Source organism: Marmota monax, unplaced genomic scaffold (genome assembly GCF_021218885.2).
Source record: "Marmota monax isolate L192 unplaced genomic scaffold, Marmota_monax_Labrador192_F-V1.1 WCK01_AAM20220418_F8-fsc00497, whole genome shotgun sequence".
NCBI classification, from domain to species: Eukaryota; Metazoa; Chordata; class Mammalia; order Rodentia; family Sciuridae; genus Marmota; species Marmota monax.
The window spans coordinates 326,669-335,619 of NW_026694563.1; the positions used below are offsets into that span (position 1 = coordinate 326,669).

The window sequence follows — 8,951 nt, forward strand, 5'->3', positions numbered from 1 at the left end:
GTCAGGTTTGTATTCAAAGGAGTGGACTGAGCAGGAGAGCTGTGGTGTTCACACAGCTTCCTTCAGGAGTAAGAAGTGCCGGAAATAGGGCCTGGAACCCAGGCTGCCACTGCAGCCTGCACTGCTGCTTATTAACACACTGGGCCTGAACTTCCTCAGCTATAAGATCCAATACCTCCCTCCTGGTGAGGCTGCCATCAGGCTTTGCTAGCCCATCTACAGTCCTCACAACAGGCCTGCTTTGTGACACCTGGTACCAGATGAGGAAAAGAGGGCCAGGCTGCATGGGACGGAGCTAGTTGTGAAGAGCTACCAGAGGCCATGTCATTTCTGTGGAACCCAGGCCAGGGTCCCTCGAAGGTAAAGTGGACCAAGAGAAGAAGATGGAATAACCCTGCTGGGAGGCAAGCCTTGGGTCAGTTATTTCCAGAGAGTTCCTACCAATCCAGGAGTCTATCTCACTCTCCTCCCCTTTCAGAGACCTCTCCTGTATTTCTGGCCAATTCAGAGCCACAACACTGCAGCAGAAAGAGGCTGGCCACTGAAAGCAGCCACCTGTGAGTGGCCTGAGCTTCCCTGGTGCTCACCTCTCCTGCCTTGGTGCAGATGGCCTGAAGTGACAGAGTTCTGCAAAAGTGTTCTCAAGAGCTGATGTCAGCCTGAAGGAGACAGAGCTCAGTAAGATGTGATGGGCGATTCTGAGCCAGATTCTGGACACACCCTTCCTGCCCAACAGTCTGGGAAGCCCTCACACCTCAGGCCCAGCTTTCCAGATATTAGGAACAGCAGCCACTGGTGTGTGCGTGACAAAGATGCCAAGAACCTCAGTGTTGAGGCTCTGAAACAGAGGAAGAGGGTCCTAGGGTCCTCTCCACATGAGCAGCTCTGCCTGGCTTTTCTGAAGACTTCACTCACTGTGGCTGGTGGGGCACTAGTTAAAAATGAACCCTCAAACCACTGCTCTGTGACCCCAACTGAGCTGACAAATGGTGAGAAGTATAGGAGCATGTGCTGGACCCCACCTGTTGCAAGGGCTCTGGGATCTGGAACCTGCAGCAGCATCAGGTTAGGTGCATGGCTGTCTCTAGGCTCATCTTGTGGCCCACAGAGATGTAAAAAGGCTTGGTGCTATGACTGTGTCTCTTCAGGGCCTATAGCATGAAAAGTAGGTCAGGGAGGTATGGGACACATGCCCTTGGGTCCAGGCCAGCCACAGGGGCTAAAGGCTCTGATGAAGTCCTGGGTGGCAGCAGGGAACTCTTGGACTCCTGGCCCTTAGGCTCCTTCCCAGTGCCTGTCCCCAGGAACAGTGGGCAAGTGCTGACAGCAGAGGGTCTGAGGTGCATGTGTGCGAGTGCATGCACTGCCTCTGACCTGGAAGAGTAGGGTGAAGGTCCAGGACAGTCACCATTCCCAAGATAGTCCGAGAGTCTCCTGAGAGAGGGAATGCATCTCCTCCAGTCCACAGAAGCTGAATCTAGAAAATGGGGAGAAAACTTTCAAAAAACATATTTTCTTGGTGAAGGGCTGATGTGAGCCTCTTCCTCTTAAAAACCCAGTCACTAGCCAGGAAAGAAAAGGGCTCTATCTTGGATGGATGCTGTATCTAAGCAAAGCCATCTGCTAAGATAGCCCTGAGTGTGCCTAAGGCCCCCATCTGACCTCACAACAGGGGCTTTGGGATGGTCAGCAGCTCACCAGGGAACACAGCACTGGTAAGTAGAGGAGTGGGCTAGGGCACACAGGACCACTGGGCAATAGGCTGTGGCCAGGAATGAGCTTCTACCTTCCTTCTGCTTCCTCTCCTACTAGGAAATTGGGCATGTGTGGGTCACCTCCATACTTTCCTTTGGAGGGGAGATGGTGGGCCCAGAGTGGGTCACATTGGCCTGGGTAGAGTCTGGACCTCCACACCCTCCACTGATGTTTATAGAGTGAGTGCACCACATAGGTGCCTGAGCTGGAGGAAAGGACAGATGGGGTCTCTGCTCTTGGAATTTGCTGCCCAATGGAAGAGCCAGAGTGTTAATGTCACCTCCCCAGTTCAGACTGCAGGGCCAGAGGAGGGAGATGCAGGGGTGAGAAAGGGTGTGGGTGCAGTCACAGGCAGGAGCAGCAATCCAAAGCACAGGCAGCCCCATGAGCAGGGTCTGGAGGCTGAGCTACGTGAGCACTCCAGGGGGACAGGCAGCTGGGATGGCATGGGGGTGACTGGAGAACATAACCTACAGTAACCTACAGAGGTGGAGTTGGAAGAGGATAATCACAACAGGGGGAGGAGTCCAGGAGCCCCAGGGGTTGCAAGCTAAAGGCTTGGATGCACCACCCAGGGCCTCATGGAGGGAGGCACCCAGAGAATACCAGGTGTGCTTTACTCCAGGCCAGGATCCAGGGACACAGGGGTATGCAGGAGGTAGCTGACCCATCCTTCCCATCCCCAGGGCCATTCCAGGCACATGCTGGATGAACCCAGGCTGTCCAGGCCTCTTTACCTTCCTCTTGTGCAGGTATTTTTCTCCAGCTCATCTACCTGCAGGAGTTTCTTGGCCACTTCAATGCAGAACAGTTCTGTGAGAACGCCGAAGTAATAGGCCACCTCAAAGGTTGGCAGTGGGCAGAGGAGGGTGAACTGGGGCAGTGAGGTTGGCCAGCAGTAAGCTATGCTGCCTGCAGATGGGCACAGGTTGAGGGATGAACAGAATCTCACCATCTGCAGAGGAGCAGAGCACTCAGAGACCAGACTCCAAGACCCTCTCTGCCCTGACTTCATTGGTGAGGATGGTGCAGAGGAAGCCTTCTGCCTTTACAGGTCCAGTAGCCCAATTAGCAGGCTCACAACACTTCACCCTGTTCTTCCTTTCATTTTATGGCAATTTCCCTCTTCCTCTCCCCTTTGCTGCTGCCCTCAGTCCTATGCATTTGTTTCCATGGCCTGGGTGCCCAGGCCCAGGAGCAGCCTGCTGGTCCCAGGACTAGCATCCAGGTCAACATGAGTTTACCCTTTGGCTTTGGGGCCATGGGGTCCAAGGGTAGTGGCCAGGATGACCATCAACCTCAGCACCTTCCTGGGACAAGGTCCCGGCATCCACAGGAAATGGCACTCCTGTCTGATTATGGACAGAGGCCTGACTGTCCAGCTCAGGGATGTTGGTGAGGGTGGGGCCGTGAGCTCAAGCCTTGTGACTCTTCACAGTGGCCAGGTTGGCCCTGGACCATGTAGGCTGGCAGTGTAGGGCTGCTGTGGAGAAGAGAGGGTAAGCAGTAAAGGTGGCATAAAAGGGGGGCTCTTCTCTGGGTGGGGGATCTGCCCTGTGTCTCATGGCCTGATGGTGAAAACGAGTCCAGAAAGGAGCCATCAAAGCCCTGCTGGCAGCAGGTGCTCTTGCCATGGGGTTGGAAGTGCCCTCTCTGGTCCTTCTCAGCTCCCACCCTGACCTCTTTTGGGAACAAGATTACCTTGGTGGTGGAGCACCAAATTTCCACCCATAAGGAGGACCTACAGAGCCACAGGGGAGTCAGTCAGCTAAGCTGATCCTCACTCCTCAGTATGGGCTGTCCTTGGGGCAGCAGGAAGAGGAACTGCCACAGGGGTTCAGCTTTTTAGAAAATTCTCTTCTTTTCTGGTTATGGGTGTTGGTGACTCACAGGGGCTTCCCCCTTTGACTATGCAGAAGCAGAGGGGGCACTTTTCTGCCCTAAGATGAGGCACTTGCCTGGGGCATGAGGCCTGGCTCCTTCTCTGTAGCCATTGCACCAAATCCACCAGGAAGGGCAACTCTTGAAAGGCCATGAGGCTACCCATTCAGCTCTCTTCATACACCACCTGCCACCAGGCATGCAGGCCAGCAGGTGCCTGAGGCCACCTGCTTCCTGCCTCCATTTTCTCTGCCCTGTTGCTCACTGCCATCAACCAACCTCCCATCTCTGCCCCACCCATGGCTTCCTTCTCTGCCTCACCCATGGGTGGGTCATGCAAGGCAAAAGATTTGAAGGAAGTGACAAGATAACCTTCCCCAAAAATGGTGTTGGGGATTGAGTATGATCTCAGTTCAAAGGTGCCCACCTGGGACCTGGTGTGTGTGAGGATCCCCAACCCCTTTCCTTAGGAGCTCTTCTAAAGGTGGTGGTTAGCCCCACCCCTGCTTGCCCCTTCCCTCCTGGCCTTCTTGTAAGTCAACACTGACTCCTCCACCACCTGCACAGGCCACCGGAGGCTCAAAGACAAGGCACAGGAAGGCACTAGCATGAAGGCAACATCATGTGGACACTGAGAGAGATGGGGAAAGCCGGGTCTCCTGGAGGCTGTGACAGTGAGGTAACCACACTGGCTTTATGAAGAGACCTCTATCATTTATAAAGGTGGGCATGACCTCAGAGCTAGGAAATCTGAGAGAATAGGGGTTTCCAGGGACAGAGCACTTAGAGACACTGAGGGAGGAAGGGAGTGCATATTTGTGTGGAGCCACAAGAACAGCAGATGAATTGACTCTGAAGAGTTTGCACATGTTGCTAGGAGGTGTAGATGTGGAGGACAGAGAGTCCAGATGGCCCGGGCTTTCTGGAATAACTGGGAACAACCCAGAGAGCTTTTAAAGTTCAGCTCCTTTTCTTAGGACTTCTCTGGCAAAGAGACTGTTTCAAACCCAAAAGACCCTGCCCCACAGTGGAAGAGGGTGGCTGGTTATAACTGTAGAGCATATAGGTCAACCTCTGCTCTAGAGCATATAGGTCAACCTCTGCCTTGAGCACATGAGGGTGGGGATCTTAACTCTGTCTTTTCATTAGTCTCAATGGCTGGAGCTACTTTGCAGCCTGGTCTGTTTCATTCCCCACAGTGACATCTGTAATAGGCTTCTCTTATGTCATGGGCATGGGAAATGAGAGGGGCTTTCCTTTCTTGCTCTCTGTTTTTTGGAGCTTATGTGGAGAAATTCTAAGCAGTTACCATCATCCTATGGGGACCCAGGATGCCCCTTGTGTCCCTGTGGAAAATCATCTGTAGGCTTCGGCAGTCAGCCTGTTTGGGTTCACTACGAATCAGTTTCTCTGGTCTACCATTAGAGTGGACCCTCCCCACTTTGGGTCATTTGCAGCTAAGTTTCTTGCCAATTTACTGATGAAAAGGCTAAGAGATAAGTCAGTCTCCAGGCTAACAGAGAAGTCAGTTCTCTTAGGTGTTTTTTTCAGTTGCCAATCCAGCCTCCAGGGAGTGATATACCTAGCCAAATTCTCTCTTTAGATCAGGATCAAGCTTGTCACAGTTACAAAGGATTCATTTCTGTTTTCTGAAAAAAAATATTAGGATATCTATATAAACTTGCCATAATTTGATGTTGTAAAGCTGCTTGGAATGCCTGCTCATGCCTTGAACTCACCCATGCCTGGTTTTCCCTGACCAGATAACAACCCTCTCTGAAATTTAATGGTGTCTCATAAATCTTGGCTTTCCCTGGCCAGATAATGACCCTCTCTGAAGCTCTAATGGCCTTCCTTCATAAATTCTGATGTCAGGGCCAGTAAAAAATATGAACTAGCCTTTGTGTTATGCTTGTCATAATTTTGTTATCTGTAAGATCCTCGAACATCCTTCTGTGTAACTTTCTGGGCTATAAAGCTGGGCTTCTAGAAAGCTTAGCTGCTGTCCCTGGCTCCCATGATTGTTGGGAGAGGCAGGACAGCTGGTTGAAATAATAAGCTTGCTTTACTTTGATTTTAATTGGTGTCAGTGGTCTTTTCTTGTGTCGTGGTCTAACAAGGGGACTCCTGTCCCAGAGCCAGTGATTCTGCATGATGCAGGGACCTTGTCCCAGGAGGGCTGAGGTTGATGGTCATCCTGGCCACTGCTCTTGGACCCTATGGGGCCAAAGCCAAAGGGTAAATTCACGCTGACCTGGATGCTAGTGGTGGGACCAGCAGGCTGCTCCTGGGCATGGGCACCCAGGCCATGGGAACATATGCATAGGCCTGAGGGCAACAGCAAAGTGGAGAGAGAAAGAAGGAAATTGCCATAAAATGAAAGGAAGAACAGGGTGACATAGTGTGACTGTGCTAATTAGGCTGCTGGGCCTGCCCCAACCTCACCCATGAAGTCAGGGCACAGAGGGTCTTGGAGTCTGGGCCCTGAGTGCTCTGCTGGTCTGCAGATGGTGAGACTTTGTTCATCCCTCATCCTGGGCTCACCTCCAGGCTGCATGGCTTACTGCTGCCCAACCCCACTGCCCCAGTTCACCCTCCTCTGCCCACTGCCAAGCTTTGGGGTGGCCTGCTACATTGGTGTCCTCACAAAGCTGCCCTGCACTGGAGTGGCCAAGAAACTCCTGCAGGTAGACATGCTGGAGAAGAGTGCCCTGCAAAAGGAGAAGGTAAGGAGACCTGGACAGCCTGGGCTCGGCCAGCAGCTGCCTGGAATGGTCCTGGGAGGAAGGACAGGTCAGCTACCTCCCAGACACCTCTGTGTCCCTGGATCCTGGCCTGGAGTAAAGCACATCTGGTGTTCTCTGGGTGCCTCTCTCCATGTATCCCTGGGTGGTGCATCCCAGCCTGTGGCTTGCAACCCCTGGGGCCCCTGACTCCTCCCTGTGCTGTGATTGCCTCTTTCATCTCCACCTCTGTGCTGCTGCTGCACTCATGTAGATTATCGTAGGTTATGTCCCCCAGTCACCCCCATGCCATCCCAGGTGTCAGGCTTTGGACCACTGCTCCTGCCTGTGACTGCATCCATACCCTTTCTCACCCCTGCATCTCCCTCCTCTGGCCCCACAGCATGAACTGGGGAGGTGACATTAACACTTGGCTCTTCTATTGCACAGCACATTCTGAGAGCAAAGACCCCATCTGTCCTTTCCTCCGGCAGAGGCACCTGTGTGGAGCACTCACTTCATAAACATCTGTGGAGGACATGGGAGTCCAGACCCTTCCCAGGTCAATGAGGCCCATCCTCTCCCCTTCAGAGGAAAGTGTGGAGGTGACCCACACATGTCCAAGTTCCAGTAGGGAGGAAGCAGAAAGAAGCTAGTAGCTGAGTCCAGGTCACAGCCTGCTGCCAGGGTGGTCCTGTGTGCCCTGGCCCACTCCTCTACTTACCAGTGCTGTGGTCCCAAGTGAGCTGCTGCCCATCTCAAAGCCCCTGTTGTCAGGTCAGATGGGAGCCTTGGGCACACTCAGGGCTGTCTGAGCAGATGGCTTTGCTTAGGTACAGTATCATCCAGGATAGGACCCTTCCCTTTCCTGGCTTGTGACTGGGTTTTAAAGAGGAAGGGGCTTGCCTCAGCCCTTCACCAAGAAAATACAGTTTTTACAAGTTTTCTCCCCATTTTCCAGAATCAGCTCCTGCAGGCTGAGGGAGATGCATCTTCTGACAGGAGGTTCTGGAACTGTCCTGGGAATGATGACTGGCCTGGTTCTTCACTCTACTCTGCCAGGTCAGAGGCACTGCATGCACTTGCACGCATGCACCTCAGACCCTCTGATGCCAACACACACTCACCCTGCCCAGGAACAGGCACCAGGAAGGAGCCTAAGGGCTGGTAGTCCAAGAACTCCCTGCTACAACCAAGGACCTCATCAGAGCCTCCCTGTGGCTGGTCTGGATCTAGGGGCATGTGTTCCTGCAGCTCTGACCTCCTTTCCATGCTGTAGGCCCTGAAGAGCCATAGCCACAGCAACAAGTCTCTCTACATCTCCACGGGCCACAAGATGAAACTGGAGGCAGCTGTGTGCCTGATCCAATGCTGCTACAGGTTCTGGATCCCAGAGTCCTTGTGCCAGGCAGGGTCCAGCACATCTCCTCTACTTCTCACCATTTGTCAGCTGAGCTGGTGTCACAGAGCAGTGGTTTAAGGACAAGATGGCTCTAGGCTGAGGGTAAGTCCATGAGCCCCTTGCTGGGGAACCTTGTGTGGACATATTGGGCCCTGGAGGCAGGAGGGTAGACAGAAGGATGCAGAGTTCCTAGGATTCTACCTGAGATTTCCTGCCTGTGCCTCAGAAGCTACTTAGCCTAACACTCAGCTTCTCCCTTACTTGAGCCTCCGGCACCTGGGTACCAGGTTGTCTGGAGGATCATTTTATGTCAGCTCTAATGGCAGAGTGCTCCACCAGTCCCCAGTCAGGAGCAGCCCTCAGCTGGAGACCCTTGCAGAAACACTGGGGGCGAGTGCTGAGGAAGACCCATGCTGGCATCAGGAACTCCAGGGTGTTGCTATGCCAGGTACCCAGCACCTAAACTGGTGCTCAGGTCAGGGGATCAGCACTCTGGTGAGCCAGTTGGCTCAGCTGTGTTAGAACTCAGCCTGCAGCTGAGCACACAATGCTCACAGCTCACCTTCACATTCATGATGAGAGGACACCAGTCACATACTAGTATGTGTTCCACAGAAGCTGTAAGGTGAAAATCCATGAGAAGCCATCCTCAGGAAGAGAGAAATCCTGGCTCAGGAACAGTATTTGCAGAAGCCCCAGGGCAGGTAGGAGTTTGATGTGCTCAGGCAGCTCAGCCAGAGCAGGGAGCTGTAAACCAGGAGCCAGTTTGTGTCTTAAGCTTTCAGATTGCAGATATAACTGCAGAGACTCAGAGTCAGTGTGTGGGGCTTCAGATCTGCCTTCTTCAGGCAGCAGCTCCCTGTGTGCTACCAGGACCTTGGGCCTTTGGGAGGAGCTAGGGGCATGGTCTGTACCCGAGGCCCTACCTTCCTCAGCCCAGCCCTGGAGACTGCTGAGGGGTTGGGCAGAAGGTCCAGAAGCCTCCCTGCTGTCTGATGTTTCCTGCTTTCCTATAGCCTGTGCTGGGCTGATGAAGGTAGTCACCCAGCAGAGGGGCCACAGGCTACCCACACTTGAGTGGGTCTCAGTCCTGCCTTGGCCTGGTTGCAGGTGTGCAGAATGGCCTCCAGGTGGCAGCAGCAGCCTGCATACCACCAGGCCCAGGCTTCTGGGGCAGATGTGCCAAGAGG

At 53.5% G+C, this 8,951-nt stretch overlaps 1 pseudogene; it reads right to left on the reverse strand.

Annotated features, from left to right (window-relative positions):
• Positions 1 to 748: 748 nt before the first annotated feature.
• Positions 749 to 3,790, reverse strand: LOC124076910 (endonuclease V-like; annotated as a pseudogene).
• Between the last annotated feature and the right edge of the window lie 5,161 nt (positions 3,791 to 8,951).